Source organism: Mobula birostris, chromosome 7 (assembly GCF_030028105.1).
Source record: "Mobula birostris isolate sMobBir1 chromosome 7, sMobBir1.hap1, whole genome shotgun sequence".
Lineage (NCBI taxonomy): Eukaryota > Metazoa > Chordata > Chondrichthyes > Myliobatiformes > Myliobatidae > Mobula > Mobula birostris.
Window position 1 is genome coordinate 167,001,278 of NC_092376.1, and position 25,243 is coordinate 167,026,520.

General features: G+C 43.6%; 1 protein-coding gene and 1 long non-coding RNA gene across 3 annotated transcripts in view; one reads left to right on the forward strand and one right to left on the reverse strand.

Annotated features, from left to right (window-relative positions):
• Positions 1–1,468: 1,468 nt before the first annotated feature.
• LOC140200555 (uncharacterized) overlaps positions 1,469–25,243 on the reverse strand; it is a 124,798-nt gene continuing 101,023 nt past the window's right edge. For both annotated transcript variants that reach the window (XR_011886661.1, XR_011886660.1), the window contains exons 3-4: positions 2,518–2,673; positions 1,469–2,425 (exon numbers count right to left, since the gene is read on the reverse strand). This is a non-coding gene — a long non-coding RNA (uncharacterized lncRNA). The remainder of the gene's footprint in view (positions 2,426–2,517; positions 2,674–25,243) is intronic.
• The window catches only part of LOC140200554 (fibroblast growth factor 1-like), a 63,162-nt gene continuing 53,161 nt past the window's right edge, over positions 15,243–25,243 (forward strand). The window contains exon 1 of the mRNA XM_072264055.1: positions 15,243–15,505. The gene's annotated coding sequence lies outside the window, so the exon portion shown is untranslated. The remainder of the gene's footprint in view (positions 15,506–25,243) is intronic.

Below are 25,243 nucleotides of genomic sequence, written 5' to 3' on the forward strand. Positions count from 1 at the left end.
GGTGAGTGCGTGGAATGGGCTGCCGGCAACACTGGTGGAGGAGGATACAATAGGGTCTTTTAAGAGACTTTTGGATAGGTACATGGAGCTTAGAAAAATAAAGGGCTATCGGTAAGCCTAGTAATTTCTACGGTAGGGACATGATCGGCACAACTCTCTGGGCCGAAGGGCCTGTATTGTGCTGTAGGTTTTCTATGTTTCTATGTAAGATTCAAAATTCAGGTTTCATTGTGCAGTTTTTGTTAAGTTGAGAAAGTTCAACAAGTTGCCACATCCTGTATCTTGGGAAAACTAAAATTTAACATGAGAATCAAGGGCAATGAGTTCATTTTATAGGGTCTCAGTGAAAAGAATATAAGGAGGTTGGTTTTACCCAATTCAAGGCCATGGGACGGAACGAGTTCGAGAAGGTGACCGGGGGGGAGGGGTTGGGATCAGTTTTGCCTTCAACACACCAAGAAAGCAGGAGTGCGAAGGAAGTGTGAATGAGGAAAGTTATCAGCGCTAAAGCACGGACCAAACTGATGTCCACAAAAATTCCATCATAGCAGTGCAATCATAAACTGCTGATAAGAAGGAGATGAAGTACAACCCACAGAACATCATACACATTGGTTTCTTACAGAGGAACAACAATGAAACATCAATCAAAACATCTGAAAATATGATAGGCATTAATGCAACTACTTGTAAAACATCGTTTTATTTTGAAACATTTTGGTTTCATTTGTTTTTGTTACCTTTCATTTACAGGTCTGCAAATTATAATGTCCCCTTCTTCCAAGAAAAGACCCAGTTCACAGGTGATAAGAAATCTCTGGTCCGTTGTTTGAAATTGCCAAATATGAAATGCAAGACTTAACGCATTGACTAAAATATCAAAAAACATCTAAAGCATTAGACATCACACTGGTGGAATTTGCATATTTTGCGAACAATTTTCCAAGCATTCAATGAAACATTGGGTTTAACATCTATAGGCTCATTGTAAGCATTTCCAAATTAAGAGAAACACAATGTGCAAAAATGAAAATCCGATTTAAAAACAACACAAGAATAATCCTTTTAGAATGCAGTGCATTGTTCGGGGTAAACAGTCGAAAATGCAAGTTTAATACCACATTAATCCAGCATTAATGAGAGAGTAAAGGCGAGTAACAAGTTGGAGCAGCACCATCAGTCATTAGGTTAGAAGCTACCTAGATGATATGAGCTGTTGCTCCAGCAACCAGAGGTTGGTGTCGTCATGGCAGTAGAGAAAGCCATGAGCTAACATGTTAGAATGGGAGTGGGGACTGGAATTAAACTGGTTGGCCACTGGGAAATCCTGGTTTTTGCAGATGGAGTAAAGGTGTTTGACATAGCAATCCACATCAAAGTTGCTGGTGAACGCAGCAGGCCAGGCAGCATCTGTAGGAAGAGGTGCTGCCTGGCCTGCTGCGTTCACCAGCAACTTTGATGTGTGTTGCTTGAATTTCCAGCATCTGCAGAATTCCTGTTGTTGACATAGCAATCCCCCAATCTACATTGGGCCTCACCCCTTTAGAGGAGGCCACATTGGGAGCACTGGGTACAATAGATGGCCTGGCAGATTTGCAGGTGGAAATGTTGTCTCACCCGGAAGGACTATTTGGAGCACTGAATGGAGGGAGGGAGGGTGTGAATGGACAGGTGTAGCACTTCTTCCACTGGCAGGTATAAATGCCAGGAGGGAGGCTGGTGAGGAGGGATGAATAATCAAGGGAACCACAGCAGGAGAGATCCCTACTGAAAGTAGAAATTGGGGCTGGGAGTGGGTTAATGATGTGTTTGGCAGTGGGGTCCTATTGAAGATGGCAGAAGTTGGAGAGAATGATGGACCCAATCATGGGGTAGTAGGTGAGGAGAAGAAGAACTTTATCCTGGTTAAGGCAGTGGGAAGATGGGGTGAGTGCGGATGTTTAGGAAATGGAGGAGATGCCGGTGAGGGCAGCATCACTGGTAGAGGACAAGGATAGAGTTTAAGAAATACCAGATCATCTGATTCCAGGAGTTAGTTGATGCATGTTGGAGGAGAACCAGGAGATTTTGGGCTAGAATTTTATCACACAACTCCATAAAGGATTGTTGTGCAATCAAAAACTAGAGGATTGTAACTCTGTGTATATCTCTAGGTAATTTTGCACCCACCAGAAGCACATTTCTTCGTCTGTTGACCAGACTTTTCTGCTCTACAGCATTTTTGTTTCAGCATAAAACTATTTTCCCAAATATCTGCCTGCTGAGACATATTCAACCTCATTAGTCTGAGGCTGTTCACATATACTATGCCATGGTTATTCATATACAGTATAGTGTAACATAACGTCATTTATTCTCAAACTGTGCTGTTTAAAGATCCCATGTGCAAACTGTATCCTTTACTTCCTTTGCGATCGATGATCTCCTGCATTTCAAGCACAGTCTCAGAGTCAGTGTCAAAGCCAGAGGCAAAGTAAGTTACTATCAGAGTCAGAGGTCAGAGGCACTGTCACTCACAGTTTCTCAGCCATCGATATCCCAGGCCACTGCTGCTGATCCCTGCCATATCTCCCAGTTCTTCATCAGAGAGGCCACTTTTGCTTCATGTTCAAGGAAATGTGTCGCGAGACCAAGACAAGAATGGTTAGGACCCAAGTGCTGGAGAATCCAAGCCTAGAATTGAGACATGATACAAGACTGAAATGAGAACAGAGTACTAAGCTAGACACTAGACAATAATCCAACTAGAGGTGACGATTCTGCACTGAACCTCAGTTCAGGTGCTCTTTAAAAACTAAGATCCTCGTGCCAAACATAGGCACCAATTAGCAGGGTGGCCTGAATCTTTAAAGGAGCCATGCCAGCTATCCATTTTCCAGAGAGTTAAAGCATCTAAACCCTGGTAGCTAGCGCAGTTGGGTGTGTATCATAACAGAAAATTCATATGCCTCATATATTGTTGTAACAGAAAAAGCATTTTTTCTGACCTTGCGTGTTGAACCAGAAAATGCATTATACCTCATATACATTCCTTCAGCCCCCAGGAACTGACAGAGCAGGAACAGAATGAGGGCCTTATCTGTCCCAGCGCCTAGCTTCAGTCATTGGTGATGGATATTTGGTCAAAGTGATGGAGGAATGCTGGTGCTTATGAAAGCAGATTCTAACTTTGAAGAGGGAATTATTTTTTATTTGCACAGCTTGTCTTCTTTTGCACATTAGTTGTTTGTCAGTCTTTTTCTGTTCATGTATAATTTTCCGTAAAAATCTATTGTGTGTCTTCTTTTTCTTGTAAATGCATGCAAAAGAAAATAGATCTCATTATAATATACATTATAACATTCACATACTTTGATAATAAATTTACTTTGAAACTTGAGCTTTAAACATTTATTTATTTACTTATTGAGGTACAGCACGGAATAGGCCACACCAGCCCTTCGAGCCACCCCCCCCCACAGGAAATTTACAATGACCAATTAGCCTATCAACTTGGGCCCTTTAAAGATAGAAATGAGGTGAATTTTTTCCTCTTTCTCTCAGTAGTTGTGAGTCTTTGGAACTCTCTTTCTCAAAGGACAGTTGCTTCCCAGGTGCCAAGGTCAGGGATGTCTCAGATCGGGTCCACGGCATTCTAGAGGGGCAGAATGGCACCAATAACAGAGGTCAAGAAATCCCGAAGAGAGATTTTAGGGAGCTAGGTAGGAAGCTGAAAAACGAGACCTCCAGGGTAGTAATCTCTGGATTGCTGCCTATCTCACACACCAGTGAGGGTAAGAATAGAATGATTTAGCAATTGAATGTGTGGCTGAGGAACTGGTGCAGGAGGCAGGGATTCAGTCATTTATTGATCATTGGGATCTCTTCTAGGGAAGGTACGACCTGTACAGAAAAAGTAAGGAGGGCTGGTGGAACAGACAGGAGTTGAATCTACATGGTGGAATGGAATTGAAAGGGTTGGATGTCGCACTGAGCCTCCAAATTCAAACATTTGCAATATCCACAGGGAAAGACATATTTCCTTATCTCAGTACTGACTGCTTTATCCTACATCTCCAGCCTGAGGAAACAGCCTCACAGTATCTAGCACAACAGTCCCATTCAGCTGTGATATCATCTGTCATTTTTCCATCGCAAGTATAGATCCCATAGCTCAGCCTGCGTGTTATAACAATCAGTGTAATGATTCTACACTCCACTGCCTGTGTGGCTTGTCTGCTATATGCTTTTAATAAGATTAAAGTTCTGGATATAACCAGTCAAGGTTAATAACAGAAATTATAAGGTGTAGTTTAGTACTCCATACAGTTGTGGCAATATTGCGTTGTGGGGAAGGTGCTGACTAATATTATAAAACAAATATGCAAGTACAATAAGGAAAGCTGAGGTTGCTTTTAGTAAAATAAAAGGGTAGATGTGCTTGTAAACTATTTTGCTTGGGCAGCACAGTAGCGTAGTGGTTAGCGTAATGCTATTCCAGCACCAGTGATCCGGGTTCACTGTCTGTAAGGAGTTTGTATGTTCTTCCCGGGACCACATAGGTTTCCTCCGGATTCTCCCATTCCCTCCCACATTGCAAAGACATGGAAGTTAGCAGGTTAATTGGTCGTATGAGTGTACTTGAGCAGCGGGGGCCCTGTTGCATTGAAGGGCCTGATACCTTGCTGTATCTCTAAATAAATACTGATCCATGGCCTCAAGTGGCTGCAAAAATAATGTAGGACTTTTAAAAGATGAGAAAAAAAGGGAAGTGCAATATATGTGTTTGCACTTACTCAAACTGGTCTTACACTCAGCAACCACTTTGTTAAATACCTCTTCTACCTAATAAAATGGCTATTGAGTGTAAGTTTGTGGTCTTCTGCTGCTGCAGCTCATCCACTGCAAAGTTCGACAGTTAGTGCATTCAGAGATGCTCGTCTGCACACCACTGTTGTAGTGTGTGGTTATTTGAGTTACTGTCGCCTTCCTGTCAGCTTGAACCAGTCTGGCCATTCTCATCTGACCTCTCTCATGAGCAAGGTGTTTTCACCCACAGAACTACCACTCACTAGATGTTTTCTTTTTTGTTTTTTGCACCATTCTCTGTAAACAGAGAAGGCTCTATTTCCAGAGGAGACTGAGGTCCTTTAACATCTGCCGGACGATGCTGAGGATGTTCTACGCGTCTGTGGTGGCTAGTGCGATCATGTTTGCTGTTGTGTGCTGGGGCAGCAGGCTGAGGGTAGCAGACACCAACAGAATCAACAAACTCATTCATAAGGCCAGTGATGTTGTGGGGATGGAACTGGACTCTCTCACGGTGGTGTCTGAAAAGAGGATGCTGTCTAAGTTGCATGCCATCTTGGACAATGTCTCCCATTCACTACATAATGTGCTGGTTGGACACAGGAGTACATTCAGCCAGAGACTCATTCCACCGAGATGCAACACAGAGCGTCATAGGAAGTCATTCCTGCCTGTGGCCATAAACTTTACAACTCCTCCCTTGGAGGGTCAGACACCCTGAGCCAGTAGGCTGGTCCTGGACTTATTTCCTGGCATAATTTACATATTACTATTTAATTATTTATGGTTTCATTACTATTTAATTATTTATGGTGCAACTGTAGCGAAAACCAATTTCCCCCGGCATCAATAAAGTATGACTATGACTAAAACTCTAGAGCAGGGGATCCCAACCTAAGGTCAACAGACTCCTTGCTTAATGGTATTGGTCCATGGCATTAGAAATGTTGGAAATCCCTGTTCTACAGACCGTTGTGCATTGAAACTGTAGGAGATCAGCAGTTTCTGAGATACTCAAACCACCCTGTCTGGCACCAATGATTATTCCATGGTCAAAATCATTTAGATCATATTCCTTCCTCATTCTGGTATTTGGTCTGAACAACAACTGACTCTCTTGACTCTGTCTGTGAGTTTTTATTCATTAAGTTGCTGCCACATGATTTGCTGATTAGATATTTGCATTAATGAGCAAATATATAGGTGTTCCTGATAACGTGGCCACTTTTTGGATATGTATGTGGCCAGGTCAGTGGAGGGTGGAGGAAGCTCCATCCTATCAGGGTGCAGTAGTTTAGTAGTCATCCAGACCCCCAAACTAATAACAAGATGGTAGGTCAAATTCATTTAGTTCAACTAGTTGCAAAATCCATTTGGTTCATTGATGCTCTACATTGTAATTCCAGACCATATGATGACCCTCAGCTACCCTCTGAAAATGTCAAAAAAGCCACGCAGTTCAGTGGGAAGTAGGAAGAGGCAACAAATCCTGACATTGTTAATAATGGCAAGGAAGGAGAAATGAGTAAGAAGCACAGGGTTAGACTTTACGGAAAATATCTGATTGTAATGAGAGGATCAAATCACTAGATGGCAACAAAGTATAATAGAAATGTCCAAAATCAGCTGAGCAAATGCATGAACAGTCATAAATCAGCTGTGTGCACCATCTATGGGGACATATGTAGTAGACATTAGCCAACTTGGCCCTTTTAGAGTTAGGTTTGGAAATACAGCACAGTAACAGGCCCCTCTACCCCAACAAGCTCATATCAACCAATTACCCCCATGTGACCAATTAACCTTGTAATCCGTACATTTTTGGACTGTGGGAGGAAGCTGGAGCACCTGGAGGAAACCCTTGTGGCCATGGGGAGAATGTACAAACTCCTTACAGACAGTGGCGGGATTGAAGCCAGGTCACTGGCGTTGTAATAGCGTTACGCTAACAGCTGAGCTACCATGCCACCATGCGCTCTGTTGCTACTTTGTTATACACAAGGTCAACTTTCAACATTAACTTGCATTTTTATATTTCCTTATGACGTAGGAGACGGTATTTTGGTCCATTTATCCCATGCTGTTTCATAGAGGAATTTCCATTCCCGCACTAATTCTCCCATGTTCCCATTAACTCTCCCCAGATTCTACCTCCCACCTGCACAGGGTCAATTCACAGTGGCTAATCAACCTGACTAAAGCCCCCAGGAGCATCATTGGCACTGAGTTAATGGAGATATTATGACAGGAAGCCAAAAGCTTGGTCAAAGGGATAGATTTAATATACTGTGGGGTTTTAGCTAGTTTTAAGTGATGCTGAGATATATCCATAGAACCATAGAACCATAGAAACTACAGCACAGAAACAGGCCTTTTGGCCCTTCTTGGCTGTGCCGAACCATTTTCTGCCTAGTCCCACTGATCTGCACACGGACCATATCCCTCCATACACATCCCATCCATGTATCCGTCCAATTTATTCTTAAATGTCAAAAAAGAACCCGCATTTACCACCTCATCTGGCAGCTCATTCCATACTCCCACCACTCTCTGTGTGGAGAAGCCCCCACTAATGTTCCCTTTAAACTTTTCCCCCCTCACCTTTAACCCATGTCCTCTGGTTTTTTTCTCCCCTTGCCTCAGTGGAAAAAGCCTGCTTGCATTCACTCTATCTATACCCATCATATTTTATATACCTCTATCAAATCTCCCCTCATTCTTCTACGCTCCAGGGAATAAAGTCCTAACCTATTCAACCTTTCTCTGTAACTGAGTTTCTCAAGTCCCAGCAACAGCCTTGTAAACCTTCTCTGCACTCTTTCAACCTTATTTATATTCTTCCTGTAATTTGGTGACCAAAACTGAAGACAATACTCCAGATTCGGCCTCACCAATGCCTTATACAACCTCATCATAACATTCCAGCTCTTATACTCAATACTTTGATTAATAAAGGCCAATGTACCAAAAGCTCTCTTTACAACCCTATCTACCTGTGACACCACTTTTAGGGAATTTTGTATCTGTATTCCCAGATCCCTCTGTTCTACTGCACTCCTCAGTGCCTTACCATTAACCCTGTATGTTCTACGTTGGTTTGTCCTTCCAACGTGCAATTCCTCACAGTTGTCTGCATTAAACTCCATCTGCCATTTTTCAGCCCATTTTTCCAGCTGGTCCAAGTCCCTCTGCAGGCTCTGAAAACCTTCCTCGCTGTCTACTACACCTCCAACCTTTGTATCATCAGCAAATTTGCTGATCCAATTTTCCACATTATCATCCAGATCATTGATATAGATGACAAATAACAATGGACCCAGCACTGATCCCTGTGGCACACCACCAGTCACAGGCCTCCACTTGAAGAAGCAATTCTCTACTACCACTCTTTGGCTTCTTCCATTGAGCCAATGTCTGATCCAATTTACCACCTCTCCATGTATACCTAGCGACTGAATTTTCCTAACTAACCTCCCATGCGGGACTTTGTCAAAGGCCTTACTGAAGTTCATGTAGACAATATCCACTGCCTTCCCTTCATCCACTTTCCTGGTAACCTCCTTGAAAAACTCCAATAGATTGGTCAAACATGACCTACCAAGTACAAAGCCATGTTGACTCTTCCTAATAAGTCCCTGTCTATCCAAATGCTTGTAGATTCTGTCTCTTAGTACTCCCTCCAATAACTTACCTACTACCGACATGATGTGCTGGGACACATCATCAGTGATGTAACCTGGGGTTATTGGGTGTTTTAGGTCTTTCAACATTAGATACCCTCGCCCAGGCCCCAGCCAGGTTTGATCAGGCCCAGGCTTGTGTCCCAGCAGCACTGGCCCACATGTCACACCTTTTGATCCTCGGCTCGCTCGGCAGCCTCTGTTATGGTCCTGATGGCACTTTTCTAGTGCCAAGGAGAGAGTAGGTTCTGCACAGTGATCAGGCAGCAAAACCTCTACACCCCTCCTCCATAGGGCTGCATCATGCCCTCCACCCCTGTCTCTGACACTGCTGTAGCAGCTCCGGGTATTTGTCTTTCTTACGTGAAGATGTCTCCTCAACCTGGTCTTCCCGAAGCACAGTCAGTTTTCCCATGACCACCTGCTTCAAGGTTTCTGACAGAATGACCATGTTAGGCCTCAGTGATGATGTGATGAGGTCAGGGAATTTTAATTGCTTGCCAAATTCAACATGCAGTTGCCATTCAGAAACTGTGGTGAGCAAGCCTACAGGTGATCTGGGCTAAGGCTGTGGTTGGTCTCCAGAAAGCTTTAGAATAATGCAACCTATAAACAAGCAACAGATTTGGATTGGTATCTTAACTTTATTGAAAATTTTCTACTGCTGTTAATACTTTAGAAACTAGGTGCATCATAAAATTAAGATTATTGACATCTGTAATTTCTGATACAGTGCTATCTTAAGTAGAGCACGACTGTGGAGACAACCCACATCAAACCATTAGACTCATTGCTCTTGTGAATTGCTAAGCGATACTGCAGGATATATTCAATGCAATACTCAAGATATAGATTTTATTGTGCCCAGGGTTGCAAAAATCCATATGTACAAGACTTTGTCTGTAACATCCTTCACAGATGCAGCCCGGGAATTAGATCCAAAAGTATGTCCTTTTCTCAATGTCAAATTAAATTTGTTTCCTGGAAATGTCATTAGAGTGTGTCTGAATAGTGTAAAACAGAGTCAATAATTGATGTCCCTGAAAAACAGTGTACTTATAGTGTATCTTTTCTTTTTTGTAAAAATGCAATTAATGTTTAGCCATTAGTCAGGCACATCAAATATACAATTTCAATTATTTGGCAACAATCTTAGCGTGTGATTTATATTGTACCATCAAATGGCATGAAAATAAATGGGAAATGTTAGAGCAGGTCTCAGTGGGAATGCCTTTTTCTCAAAGCCACAATTGGCAGTGAAAGATCAGAAATTAGACTTTTTTGTCTTGTCTCATAATGTGGATATAATTTGTAGAAAAGCTTCACTTATTTGTCATGTGGCAGGAAAATTGTTGTGATCATCCAACAAAATACCGTTAAAGTCACAAATTACGTTCTTCTTCTGAGGCATTCCCTTTATGTTGAGGATGACTTCAGAATCAGAATCAGGATTAACGTCATTGGCATATCTCGTGAAATGTATTGCTATGCATCAGCAGTACATTGTAATACATAATTAAAAACTCTAAATTACAATACGTGCATCTATATTTAAAAGGTTAGTTAAATAAATAGTGCCAAAACAGGGGAAAAAGTGGTAGTGAGGTAGTGTTCTTGGGTTCAATATCCATTCGGAAATCTGATGATAGAGGGGGAAAAGCCATCCCTGAATTGTTGAGTGTGTGCCTTCAGGCTCTTGTACCTCCTCCGTGATAGACGAGGGTGCAGCACATGTACTTCTATCCCCTCCAATTTTGTGTGTTCTGAGGTGACTGATGAAGGCAGATTAGCATTTTCAGATGCTACTGCAGATTTGGTAGGTGACTGCCTGACCAGTATAAGGTGAATCCCCTTTCCTGATATTTATGTACGGCTTCTCATTCTCCTCTTGGTATTCATCAATACCAACCTGGGTGATCAATTTCTCCTCTGAGCAGCCATAAGAAGCAGTGAAGCTGATGCATTATTTTCCAAGGGAACTTTGACTACACCCTTGAATCTTTCCCTTGGTCCACCGAGTACTCTCTGTGGCACAGCTTATAAATAACAAACTGTTATGGGAGTTTGGTATCTGAAATGTAAGCAACGCGGCCTGCTCAATGAGTCCAATTGAGTATAATAAAAACCTCACTACTGAGGATATTGGTGTGGGAGAGGACACAAACTTGTGTTTGTGCATCCTTCCAGTAAATTTTTGGAGATAGTACCCATAGTATCATTCAGGCACCTTGAAGTGTCCACTATAAGTCATAAATGTAAATGTGGGTTGAGATCATTGCTGCCTCTGGGGCCAAGAGCTCTTTGCCAATTCTGAGGTCTTGATCTTCAAATACCCTTTCTCTTTAACTGAACAAATACCATTGAGGGTGAGGGTGAATTTCATCACTAACAACTGACTTCACCAAAAGGTGGTCACCTGAGCCACCCTCTGCTTCATCTGAAGATCTAAAATGGATCTCCTCTGTTGAATTGTGACGTGCAGATCTTCAGAGAAAGGGAAAATAAATGTACCCAATGGAGCCCTCATTTGATGACCACATTAGTGTTAGGTCTGGATCAAACTATGCATAGAACCTGACTACAGAAACACTATGTGTCACAATCTGCTGAGTTCTACCTGAAGCCACTAAGGGTTTTGTACAGTGATAATGGTATTTTCAGTTGAATCTGTAAATAGTGTGTTTTATGAAGTCCAGAATATTGTATAATAGTAAACACAAGAGATTCTGCCAATGCTGGAAATCTGGAGCAAAACACATAAAATTCTGGAGGAACTCAGCATGTCAGGCAGTATCTACGGATTGATGAAAATTCTCAGCCCGAAATGTCAACTGTATTTATTTCCATAGGTGCTGCCTGACCTGCTGAGATCCTCCAGCGTTTTGTGTATGTTATTGTATAATAATGTATTGTTGTGATAATGTAATCCTTTGAATAAAGTTTTGTATATGTAACGAAGAATTTCTTTATCTCAATTTTGCCAAGGGTGGACCTGTGTTGTTGCTGCATAACATTTCATTCATTTGGACCTTGCTACGCAGCTTGTACTCCATAAAAAAGTTATTGCATGAAAATAATTTTGACGACAAATCCATCAGATTCCGGTCAGCACAGAATGCCACTAAAGCCTTGCAGGTGAAAGAGATGGATATGGTTTCCACACAGATGAGTGAAGTAGTATGGTAGGATTCTCCATCTCACAGACAAAGAGCAAGGCCTTGCTTGGCTGGTGTTGAAAGAGGCCCTCCTCCTCAAATCATTCACGAATAGCTGGAGTCTCACTCCCACTTGAGATGGTTGTGATACATAAATCATGATCTTCCACATTTGCCATGAGGTTTCTGTAAAAAGATGCAATGGTTCTTGTCGAGCTTTGTCCTAAGTGGCTGTGCAACAGAGGGCTCAATGTTCCTCTGCCAGGTCCCAGAGACACACACCAAGATAAACATCAACCACTCCTGTGGAATCATCAACTCAGTTTGGTATCCCCTAAAATTATTAGTCTTCCAGTATAATTAATGCCCACAAGTGAATGCTGCTGACTAGCATATTCCAGGGTGGAGGTGTACATGCTGAAGAACAAACTGAAGCTCAAAGCAGCCTCAACAAAGGCCATACGGGAAAAGTCCTCAGACACTGAGGAAATGGACTCAGTATAACACTGTCTCAGACACTTCATGGGTGCACTTTTTAAAGGAAGAAACGTTTGTGGCATTGATGCATTGTAAAAGAAAGTATTGAATTGATGGTACAGTGATAGACTCTGGCCACTTTATTAGGTCCATCCGCACACCTGCTCATTAATGTAACTATCTAATCAGCCAATCATGCGGCAGCAACTCAATACATCAGATCATGCAGAAAAGGTTCAGTTGTTCAAACTTCAGAATGTGGAAAAAATGTGCTCGAAGTGACTTTGACCATGGAATGATTGTTGGTGCCAGATGGGGTGGTTTGAGTATTTCACAAACTGCTGATCTCTTGGGATTTTCACATACAACAGTCTCTAGAGCTTAGAGAGAATAGTGCGAAAAAGAAATCCACTGAGCAGCAGTTCTGTGGGTGAAAGTGTCTTGTTAATGAGATAGGTCAGAGGTGAATGGCCAGACTGGCTCAAGCCGATAGGAGGGCGACAGAGACTGAAATAAAAACACATTACAACAGTGAAATGTAGAAAAACATCTCTGAATGTACAACACATTGAACCTCGAATTGGACGGGGTACAGCAGCAGAAGACCATGAACATACACTCAAAGGCCACTTTATTTGATACAGGACATACCTAATCAAGTGGCCACTGAGTGGGATGTCCCTTCTAGGAAGGATATAATTTGAAGGTGAAATTTAAAGGTGAAATGAGGGGCAACTTCTCACACAGAAGGAGGTGGGTACCATGAACAAGTTGACAGAGGAAACTATAGAAGCAGGTACAATTACATTTTCTAAAAGGCATTTAGATAGGTACATGGGCAGCCAAGATTTAGATGCGTATGGTCCAATGTGACTAGCTCGAGCCAGCAATTTGGCTAGCATTCATGTGCTGGGCTGAAGGGCCTATTGCTCTATAACTCTTTGACTCAGTGGCTGCACTGTATTTACAAATTATATTGTGAATAACGCATATGTTTGAAAAATAAATGTTCACGTACATCTAGTTTTGCCAACTTTCTCACTCCCAAATAAGGGACAAAAGTAGCAGTCAAATACGGAACACTTGTGTTTACCCCGAGAAAGACTACCATGACCATGAAGCCTTGCGTGGGCACCCGTGTGCGCATGCGTGACGTGCGCATACATGACGTGTGCATGCGCGTACGTGCCGATTTTTTTCTACAAATCGGTTTTGGCTTAATCTTCCCGGCTACACTGTACATACATTATTTCTACTTTATATAGGCTGTGTATTTATCATATCATTCCTGCTTTTACTATATGTTAGTGTTAGTGTTATTTTAGGTTTTAAGTGTTATTGGTATGATTTGGTAGGTTATCTTTTGGGTCTGGGAACACTCAAAAACTTTTCCCATATAAATTAATGGTAATTGCTTCTGCGCTTTACGCCATTTCGGCTTACGAACGGTTTCATAGGAACGTTCTACCTTAGCGAGGGAAATACGGGACAAGGGCAGTCCCGTATGGAACAAACCAATTTAGCCCAATATACGGGATGTCCCAGCAAATACGGGACAGTTGGCAACCCTACTTACATCACCTTTAAAAGGGTATCTGGGTGTTGGGGCATGATGAACTTTTCATCTTCACTATTACCACACACTTTAAATGAAGGCTGTTAAATTTGTCACCTGCACATGAGGTTGGTGTATCTTTCTTGATCTGTGTGAATATTACTGCTCTTCTTTGCAGGGGCAGCACAGTAGCTTAACAGTTAGAGTAACACGTTACAGCACCAGCGACCCAGGTTCAATTCTCACCACTGTCTCTGTGGGGTTTGTATGTCCTCCCCTTTACCAAGTGGGTTTTCTCCAGCTGCACCAGTTTCTTCCTGCATCTCAAAGGGGTCAGGGGTTAGTAGGCCAATTGGTCACCTGGGTGTAATCGGCCACCCGGGCGTAATCGGTCACCTGGGTGTAATCGGTCACGGAGGTGTGATTGGTCACCTGGGTGCAGTCGGTCACACGAGTATAATCGGTGACCCGGGTGTAATCGGTCACATGGGTTTAATCGGTCACCTGGGTGTAATTGGTCACTGGGGTGTAATTGGTCACCTGGGTGTAATTGGTCACTGGGGTGTAATCGGTTACTGAGGTGTAATTGATCACCTGGGTGTAATTGGTCACCGGGGTGTAATTGGTCACCTGGGTGCAGTTGGTCACACAGGTGTAATCGGACACCCGGGTGTAATCGGTCACATGGGTGTGATTGGTCACCCGGGTTTAATCGGTCACCCAGGTGTAATCGGTCACCCAGGTGTAATTGGTCACCTGGGTTTAATCGGTCACCTGGGTGTAATTGGTCACTGGGGTGTAATTGGTCACAAGGGTGTGATTGGTCACCAGGGTGTAATTGGTCACCTGGGCGTAATCGGTCACCTGGGTGTGATTGGTCACTGGGGTGTACAGTAATTAGTCACCCGGGTGTAATCGGTCACCCGGGTGTAATTGGTCACCTGGGTGTAATCGGTCACCTGGGTGTGATTGGTCACTGGGGTGTACAGTAATTAGTCACCCGGGTGTAATTGGTCACCTGGGTGTAATCGGTCACCTGGGTGTGATTGGTCACTGGGGTGTACAGTAATTGGTCACCTGGGTTTAATCAGTCACCTGGGTTTACTCAGTCACCTGGGTGTAATTGGTCACCCGGGTGTGATTGGTCACCCGGGTGTAATTGGTCACCCGGGTGTGATTGGTCACCCGGGTGTGATTGGTCACCTGTGTTTAATCGGTCCCCTGGGTGTAGTTGGGCTGCACGGTCTCGTTGGGCCTGAAGGGCCGGTTACTGTACTGTATCTTTAAAGAAATAAATAAAAAGCTGAAACCAAAGTTTATTTACTGGTTCTGTGGCAAGGTATGTACTTTGAGAGGTAGTTTCGTTTAAAGCTTATTTTCCAAGTAACTGAAGTTCAGCAGTAATGGCTGGTTACGGAAATTATTCAAGGGGATCTGAGCAAACATAGTTTCAGAAAGCCCATAGTTATGGCTGAGAAACTAGTGAGGGCGCGTGAAGCCAGGTTACTGAGCAGTGATTCGTTCAGACAGTGCGATCGGCAAACAATTCAGAGGAACTAGAACACTCTGTCCTTGTGCTCTTGCACCGAGAATCCACCCAGAAGCAACCTGCACTCAGCACAGGCTGTCGACGTGTTTGTTGTTTGCTGCACTGGATTGTACAGCCCTAACCTCGCAGTCTCGCAGGGACAGTCGGCTGCAGGATTAGGAGTCTGACTGGCTATCGGCTCAGGCAGTGCAATCACACGACAGGCAGCTGTTGCACTCTGAGGCCTTTCATCCCTGCTCTCTGTATCCCCTGCTGCCATCTCCTTCCAGCACATTGTGCGGATCCCCAGATTTCTCAAAAGGTAAGGAAACCCTTCAATACATACCTTGGACTGTGCCAGAGCCACACTGAACAGTAAGTCTAATGTTGTCAGGATGACACTCAATTTTTGTAGGCCGACATGAGTTCAATTTGGATTAAACTGCCTCCATCTGAGATTTTAGATTATAATAAGACAAAATCCACATTAAAAGAGGCTGCTTTCTTATCTCGGAAGAGCTACTGCTCTATTCTAATCTGTATGTTTGCTGTTTATGCCACAGATCTATAATTTAACTGTTGCATTGCTCTAGGAACATGAATCTCAAACTGCCTCCCCCACTATTTTTAAAACACTGGGTTTGCTTTCAGAAATATTCTTATTGAGTGTCTTCAGACAGACTTCTACAGTAAAAGGGGTCCATGTTTGTTGTAAAGGGTGGTGAATAAATGTGGTATAAAATTCAGAGCTGAGGCCAGGTTCGGAAAGTCTAGTTTGAGTTCGACTAACCACAATTCACCTGAAATATTTTGATCCGATGTGATAAAATGTGAATGTATTTTGAAAAGCTGAAAGGGGAATTGTTAAGATTCTGACTCATATCCAGGATTAATAGAGGAAAAGAAGAACTTTGCTCTCCATTTTAAAACTCAGTGCAATTGCTTTTTTAGCCTCCTTTCCCTCTCCTTTTGATCCTTAAATCTTCCCATTAAACCTGCCAACTCCTCCAGCTATTTAGACAGCACCTCTTCCCACCCTGTTTAGAAACATAGAAACACAGAAAACCTACAGTACAATACAGGCCCTTTGGCCCACAAAGCTGTACTGAAAATGTCCTTACTATAGAAATTACCTAGGGATACCCATAGCCCTCTATTTTTCTAAGCTCCATGTACCTATCCATTGGTGGTTGTCTCTCGGGCTCTGAGGAAGACTAAACATTGTGCAGTCATCTATGGATACGCATGTGGCTTCGCAAGCCGAAAGCTGAATCACACATGCGGTTGCAGGTTGGACATGGAATGGCGGTTGTTAGAACAGGTGCACACACAGCTTTGTAGTGTCAGTCTCGTGCTGCTGCAAGGTGCTGATTTTGGTCATCCTCAAAGTCAGATGCAGCTTTTCTGGTCAGGGCGCGCCACGCAGCCCTGTCGGCTGCGGACTCCTCAAGTTGTCGAGGCTGGAGGTCTGCCCATTTGATGTACGACTTCAGATTGTCTTTGGATCTTTATTTGGGGCGGCTCTGATTGCGACTGCCATGCTCAAGCTCACCGTAGCGCAGCTGCCTGAGAATTCTTGTTTCACCCTTGAGGATTACATGGCCAGTCCAGCGTAGCTGGGCCTGGAGGGTCCTTGTCTCAATGCTTGTGCTGTTGGCTCTGTCAAGGACTTCCTGGTTGGTGATTCGGTCCTGTCATCGAATCCTCATGATCGACCGCAGAGAGCGCATGTGAAACTGCTCCAGCTGTTTGATGTGCCTGTGGTACAGGGTCCAGGTTTCGCAGCCGTACAGGAGAGAGGTGGGGACCACAGCCTTGTACACCTTGAGCCTGTTTGAAAGCTGAGTGTCCTTGTGCTCCAGAACTTTGACACAGAGTTTCCCGAGTGCCTGGCTGGCTTTCTGGATGCTTGCTATGATCTGTTTGTCAAGGAATCCATCACTAGAGATGGTGCTTCCTAGATACTTGTAGCTCTCCATATTCTTCAGGACAGTGCCATCGATGGTGATGCATGGCTGAGGAGGGTGACTGTTTGGTGCAGGTTGTAGGAGAACTTCTGACTTACTGAGGCTGATTGTCAGGCTGAACAGCTTTGAGGCTGTGGAGAACTTGTCGACAATCGTCTGCGGGTGGTTCTCCTGGTGGGCCATGAGGGCACAGTCATCAGCAAACAGGGCTTCAGTGATGAGCCTCCTCAACGTTTTGGTCTTTGCAGCAAGGTGTCTCAGGTCAAACATCGATCTGTCTAGGTGATATCTTATGTAGATACCCAAGTCTATGTCCTTAACAGCATGCTTCAGCATTTGGGTGAAGAAGAGCTTGACGAGCACTGGTTCCAACAGTGTCAGAAGAGAACCTTCCCGAGTTGCAATGTGGCTCTCATCCCGAATGCAGCACTGTCGACATGATCTTTGCAGTGAGACAGATACAGGAGAAATGCCTGGAACAGAGCATGACATTATACTCTGTCTTCATTGATCTGACGAAGGTGTTTGACACCGACAACAGAAAAGCGCTATGGATCATCCTTAGAATGCTTGGCTGCCTGCAGAAATTCACTACGCTCATCTGCCCTGCTCCACGATGGCATGACAGGAGAAGTGTTCTCAGATGGTTCCCCATCTGAGACCTTCAACACCTCAAATGGCGTGAAGCAAGGGTGCATTCAAGGAGCTGATTATTGACTTCAGGAGGAGGAAATTGGAGGTCCATGAGCCAGTCCTCATCTGGGCATCAGAGGTGGAGAGGGTCAACAACTTTAAATTCCTCAGAGGATCTGTCCTGGGCCCAGCAAGTAAATGTCATTACAAGGAAAGCATGACAGTGCATCTACTTCTTTAGAAACCTGCAAGGATCTGGCAAGACATCTAAAACTTTGACAAACTTCGATGGATGAGTGCTAGAAAGTATATTGACTGGCTACATCACAGTCTGGTATGGAAACACCAATACCCACGAAAGGAAAATCCTACAAAAAGTAGTGGACACGGCCCAGTCCATCACGGGTAAAGCCCTCTCCACCACTGAGGACATCTACATGGAGCAGTGTTGCAGGAAAGCAGCATCCATCATCAAGGACTCCACCAGCCAGGACATGCTCTTTTCTTGCTGCTGCCTTCAGGAAGAAGGTACAGAATCCTCAGGACTCATACCACCAAGTTCAAGAACAGTTATTAGCCCTCAACCATCAGGTTCTTGAACCATCTTCACTCATCTTCACTCACCACATCCCTGAATTTGCCCACAACCTATGGGCTCACTTTCAAGAACTCTTCATCTCATGTTCTTGATACTTATTGCACATGCAGTTATTTATTTCTTCTTTTGTATTCGCACAATGTTTTATCTTTTGCACATTGGCTGTTTATCTGTCCCGATTCTATTGTGTTTCATAAATTTACTGTGTATGCCCACAAGAAAATGAATCTCAGGGTTGTATATGGTGATATATATGTACTTTGATAATAAAGTTACTGTAAACTTTGAACTTGGAATGTAAACTGGAGGAGCAACACCTTGTATTCCACCTGGCATTCATATTGAGTTTTCCAATTTTAAGTGACCCAACACCCCCCTCACTTAATTTCTTTTTCTTCCCCTTCCCTCTCCCCACCCCCATTTTTCTGATCCTCCTGTCCTCCCACTTTTATCCCCTTTCCCACTTTGCCCCAAGCCTCCCTCTTCACCCTCTTTACCCCCTTCCTCCTGCCTCTATCCACTCACCACATGCAGGTTTACCCCCAAGCCCTCCCCAACTGTCCTTCACCTCTCTCCCTAACAGTTCCCCATCTCACCTCCGTCACTTATCTAGATCCCGCTCTGGTAGTTCTCTATACTCCTGCTTGTATCCTTCCAGCAGCTGTCATCCATCTTGGCATTCTCCTCCCCCCCCCCACCCCACCCAATTTACTTTCTTTTCCTCTTTCTCTCTTTGTTCTATCATTCACCTGCCCATCTTCCAACTCACCTCTCCTACTTGGTGCCAACTGCCTATCATCTCACACCCCTCCCCAATCCACCAATCACCTCCAAATCCTTTCTTATCATTACCCTTTGCCGTTTTATACTGACCACTCGCCTCTCTGGATTCAGGGTTTCAACCCCAAATTTTGACACTTCCTTCCCTCCCACGGATGGTGCCCGACCTGCTGAGTTCCTCCAGAACATAGCTGCAATACTTCTTCAAATCTTTCACTTCCCAATTTCTCCATCCCACAGACTAGCTCCCTGTTGTTTCCAATGATAGTTGATGCTGTGGTTCCTGGGCTGTTACAAAATTAGCAGCGGGCTAGCTATTGTGTGGAGCTACTGTAAGTGCCAATCCAAAGAGAAGAAAGACTTGGATTTAAGAAACAGCTTTCATGATCTCAAAACTTCTGCCATGCAATCCTTAAGTGAAAACTTTTGAAGCGTTATGATAGCAGAAACAGGACGGCCAGTCTAAGACAGAAATCCACCATATTTAACATTGTGACGAAGCTTCTTTGCTTGAGGGATAAATGTTGCCAGTGACACAGAGGTTAATTATGCTGCTTAAACACGAGGAATTCTGCAGATGCTGGAAATTCAAGCAACACACATCAAAGTTGCTGGTGAATGCAGCAGGCCAGGCCGCATCTATAGGAAGAGGTACAGTCGATGTTTCAGGCCGAGACCCTTTGTCAGGACTAACTGAAGGAAGAGCTAGTAAGAGATTTGAAAGTGGGAGGGGGAGGGGGAGATCAAAAATGATAGGAGAAGACAGGAGGGGGAGGGATGGAGCCAAGAGCTGGACAGGTGATTGGCAAAGGGGGTATGAGAGGATCATGGGACAGGAGGCCTAGGGAGAAGGAAAAGGTGGAGGGGAGGGGAAAAACCCAGAGGATGCGCAAGGGGTATAGTGAGAGGGACAGAGGGAGATAAAGGAGAGAGAGAGAAAGAATGTGTGTATATAAATAAATAACGGATGGAGTACGAGGGGGAGGTGGGGCATTAGCGGAAGTTAGAGAAGTCAATGTTTATACCATCAGGTCATGCCATTATGCTGCTGTTTGAATTAGTGTCAGAGAATCTTGGGAGAACAGATAGGACCTTGGTTTAACTTGTCTTCGAAAACACAGCATGTTCAATTGTGCAGCTTTCGTTCAGCAACTCCACAAGCATGCAGCCATCCACTCAAATACCACACTGCAGCCCATCACATATACCCCTTGGGTTCAAGGCTGACGTGCATCCAAACAAAATCTGCCAGAGGAACTCAGCAGGTCAAGCAGCATCTGTGGAGAAAACGGACCTATTGATGTTTCATAGAACAGAGAGCAAAGGACATAGAATATAGGACATAGAACAATACAGGCCCTCAGGCCCATGATGCTGTGCCAACCTTTTAACCTACTCCAGGATCAATCTAACCCTTCCCTCCCACATAGCACTCGATTTTTCTTTCATCCTTATATCTATTTAAGAGTTTCTTAAATGCTTCTAATATATATGGCTGTACCACCACCCCTCATGGTGCATTCCATGTACACACCAGTCTCTGTGTAAAAAAACTTGCTCTGACAACCCCCTTATACTTTCCTCCAATCACCTTAAAATTACACCTCCTGATATTAGCCATTTCTACTCTGGGGAGAAAAAGGCTCTGTTCCTCCACTCTATCTATGCCTCTTATCATCTTAAACACCACTATCAAATCACCTCTCATTCTCCCTTGCTGTCAAAAGAAAAGGCCTTGCATGCTCAATCTTTCCTCATAAGGCATGCCGTCTAATCCAGACAACATCCTGGGAAATGTCCTCTGCACCTTCTATAAAGCGTCCTCCTCCTCCCTATAATGAGGCAACCAGAACGGAACATAACTCTCCAGGTGTTGTCTAACCAGCGTTTTGTGGAGCTGCAACATTACTCTTGAACTCAATCCCCTGACTAATGAAGGCCAACATAGCATACACAATTTTAACCGTCCTATCAACTTTCTCAGAAGCACAGTGATCACTGCTGCCTCATACACCATGAGGCTTGTGCCAGGCCTGAGATCCTGGTCTTCAAGCAGGCTTTTCTAATGGCGGGCTGAAAACAATAGTGACATTCATCACTGGGGCTTGTTGTTACCAAGAACTGAAGGTGACATCACAGACAGACAGGATGGTGAAGAAGACATTTGGCATGTTGTCCTTCATCAGTCAGGGCATTGATTAGACCAAGATTAGCTTCACCTGTCACATGTACCTTAAAACATTGAAACATACAGTAAGATGTGTCATTTGCGTCAATAACCAACACAGTCCAAGGATTCTACTGAGGACAGCCAGCAAATGTTGGTGCCAACGTAGCATGCCTTCAGCTTACTAACCCTAACCTATACATCTTTGGAATGTGGGAGGAAACCAGAGCACCTGGAGGAAAACCACATGGTCATTGGGGAGAACATACAAACTTTTTGCAGGTAGCAGTGGGAATTGAACCCTGAATGATGATCATTGGCACTGTAAAGCGTTGCTCTAACTGCTACGCTACTGTGGTATCCTTGAGTATAAGAGTTGGACTGTTACGTTGCAGTTGTGGAGGATGTTGGTGAGGTCACATAAGGTGCATTGTGTACAGTTTTGGTCACCCTGTTGTAGATCATTAAGGTGGAAAGAGTGAAAGGAAGATTTGTGAGTATGTTGCCAGGACTCAAGGGCCTGAGTTATTGAGAGAGTAAGAGCAGGCAAAGGCTCCTTAAGAAGGAATTAATCATGGATTACAGGAGGAACGTAGACAGATTAGTCCCTGTTGACATCAATGGGACTGCAGTTGAGAGGGTGAGTAGTTTCAAGTTCCTTGGTAAACACATCACCAAGGATCTCACCTGGACTGTACATACTGGCTGTGTGGTGAAAAAAACACAACAGTGCCTCTTTCACCTCAGGTGGTTGAAGACGTTTGGCATGAGTCCCCAAATCCTCAGGACTTTCTACAGGAGCACCATTAGGAGCATCCTGACTGGCTATGTCACTGCCTGGTATGGGAACTGTACTGCCCTCAATCGTAGGGCACTGCAGAGAGTGGTGCGGACAGCCCAGCGCATCTGTGGATGTGAATTTCCCACTATTCAGGACATCTACAGCAGCAGGATAGTAGGTTGTGGGCCCGGAGGATTATCAGGGACTACAGCCACCCCAACCACAAACTGTTTCAGCTGCTTCCCTCTGGCAAGTGGTACCACAGAATTAAGGCCAGGACCAACAGCACAGCTTCTTTCACCAGGCCATCAGATTTATCAATACACACTGATCTGACTGTACATACATGTATACAACACAATTTTGTATACAATCTTCGTGTTAGGGCAATATCCTCCCACACTTCCCTTGTACATAGCGATGGAGATGCAACATAAAGATTTTTACTCCCTCATGTTGTGAGATGGATGTAAGAAATAAAATTCTAATTCTAATTCTATTCCTTGGAGCGTAAAGGAATGAGGAGCTGACCTTAATGGAGATGTATAAAATCATGAAGGGCAGGGATAACAAGGATAGCTTGAATGCACGTGGTCTTTTCCGAGGGAAAAGGCATCAAAAACTAGACAGCATGGGTTTAAAGTTAGATTAGATTAGATTATGAAGACACACAGTCCTCTTTTATTGTCATTTAGTAATGCATGCATTAAGAAATGATACAATATTTCCTCCAGTGTGATATCACAAAACACAGGACAGACCAAGACTGAAAAAACTAACAAAACCACATAATTATAACATATAGTTACAACAGTGCAACAATACCATAACTTGATGAGCACAGTAAAAAGTTCAAAGTCTTCAAATGTCTCACATCTCACGCAGACGGGAGAAGGAAGAAAACTCTCCCTGCCATGCCCAACTACAGTCTGACTCTGAGTCGTCTGAAAACTTCGAGCCTCTGATCAGCCCCCGACACCGAGTACCAGGGCTGGTTTAAGACACCTGAGGGGGAAGGTTTAAGACACCTGAGGAGAAAGTCCTCTTCCAGGGGTTGTTGCTATAATGGAATGAACTGGGAGAGGAAATGGTAGAGATTAGTACAACAACAGCATTTAAAAGACATTTGGACAGGTATATGGATAGGAAATATTAGAAGGGATATGGGCCAAACATGGGCAAATGGGACTAGCTTAGCTCAGCATGTTGGCCAGCATGGATGAGTTGGGCCAAATGGCCTTTTTCCATGCTTTATCACTATGATTCTATAACTGGCTCCCATGGTATGGACAACACAGTAACATAATGGTTAGCACAATGCTTTACTGCACCAACGAACCGGGTTCAATTCCCACTGCTGTCTGTAAAGAGTTTCTACATTCTCCCCATCACCGCGTGGGTTTCCTCCAGGTGCTCCAGTTTCCTCCCACAGTTCAAAGCCAGATGGGATAGTAGGTTAGTTGGTCATTGTAAATTGTCCCGTGATTAGGCTAGGTTTACATTGGGGGATTGATGTGTGGTACAGTTCGAAATGCTGGAAGAGCCTATGTTGTGTTGTATCTCAATCTTCTCCTTCTTCATGTGCCTTGCACGTTACACGCTTGGGCGATCATGGCTTTCCACATCGAACGATCTCTGGCAGTGTAAATGATATCTCGCACACTTAAATCTGTTAGTTCTTTCACAGTGTCCATATATTTTCTTCTTTGCCTTCCTCTTCCGTGTTTCCCAGGCATATGGCCTTGTAATGTAAGGCATTCTATTTCTCCCTTTCTGATGACGTGGTCCAGGAATTTAAGTTTCCTCTCATTTAATGTTCTCATTAAAGATCTTTTTGTATGGGCACGTTGGAGTACTGTCTCATTAGTTACCCTATCTCTATATGATATTTTCAGCATTCTTCTAAGAAACCACATTTCTGTTGCTTCCAAGTTTCCTTGGAGTTCTGGTGTTATAGTCCATGTTTCGGAAGCATACAGCAAGATTGACCAGGTGTAATATTTCAGTAGCCTAAGCCTTGTTGTCATAGAAATGTGTCTGTTGGTAAAAATGGGTTTCATTTTTTGGAAGTTGGTTTTGGCAATGGCAATTCTTCTTTTTATTTCTACTTTACTTCTAGCATCTTGTGATATGAAACTACCAAGGTAATTAAAGCTGGTCCTTTGTTCAATCTCTTGGTTACCGATGTACAATTGGCAGTTGGGAGTATCCTGCTGTTTTGATATTACCGTACATTTTGTTTTTTTACAGTTGATGGTTAGACCAAAATCTGCACTTGTTTATACTACTTTGTCTAGGATGATTTGTAGGTCTTCTGCAGCACTTGCTATTAGGCTGGTATCGTCTGCATGTCTTATATTGTTGATGTTAACATCTCCAATTTTTATCCCATCTGGGTCTTCCATTTCTGAGAGAATCATTTCACTATAGATATTAAACAATTCCGGTGAGGCAAGTATCTCAATCAATAAATAAGTAAATATGGGAAATGTTCCCAAAAATAACAAGGCCTTGAGAATATGTAGGAGGTTTCACTGTTGAATCCATAAGCTCAGCAGTGAAGAGCTTAAGTCAAAAGCCTCATACACCCATTGGGAAGTATAATGCATATACTTTTCAGAGATACAGGCCCTTCCAGCCCAGTTGTTCAGGACACCAAGATTTTCTACCATGGCTTGTTTTATATTCACCAGTGAGGGTGACTTTAGATTAATGCCTCGTCTGAAAGATTGCGTTTCCATAAGCATGGCAGGCAGTCCACTGTTGTCAAAGCATTGAGGAATTTCAGAGAGCTGCGTTCAGACACACATCTCTGCTGCCCAGTAGATGGTGCTCATTTTGAAGGAAAATAATTGCAGAACTATGGGGAGAGACCAGCAGCAATGGGCAGAATGGAGAGATGCGTGTTTCTATAATTCTGCATTTATTTATTATTTTAAATTAATATTTATGTAGCGATCTAGCACGGTAGCAGGCCCTTCTGGCCTACAAACCCGTGCTGCCCAATTACACCCATGTGACCAAGTAAGCTACCAACCCCACATGTTTGGACATAGTGTCAGGAGACCATTGAGTTGCTGTCATGATAATGTACCGTACCTAATCATAATTGCCAGGGTCCTCCTCTCAGAGCT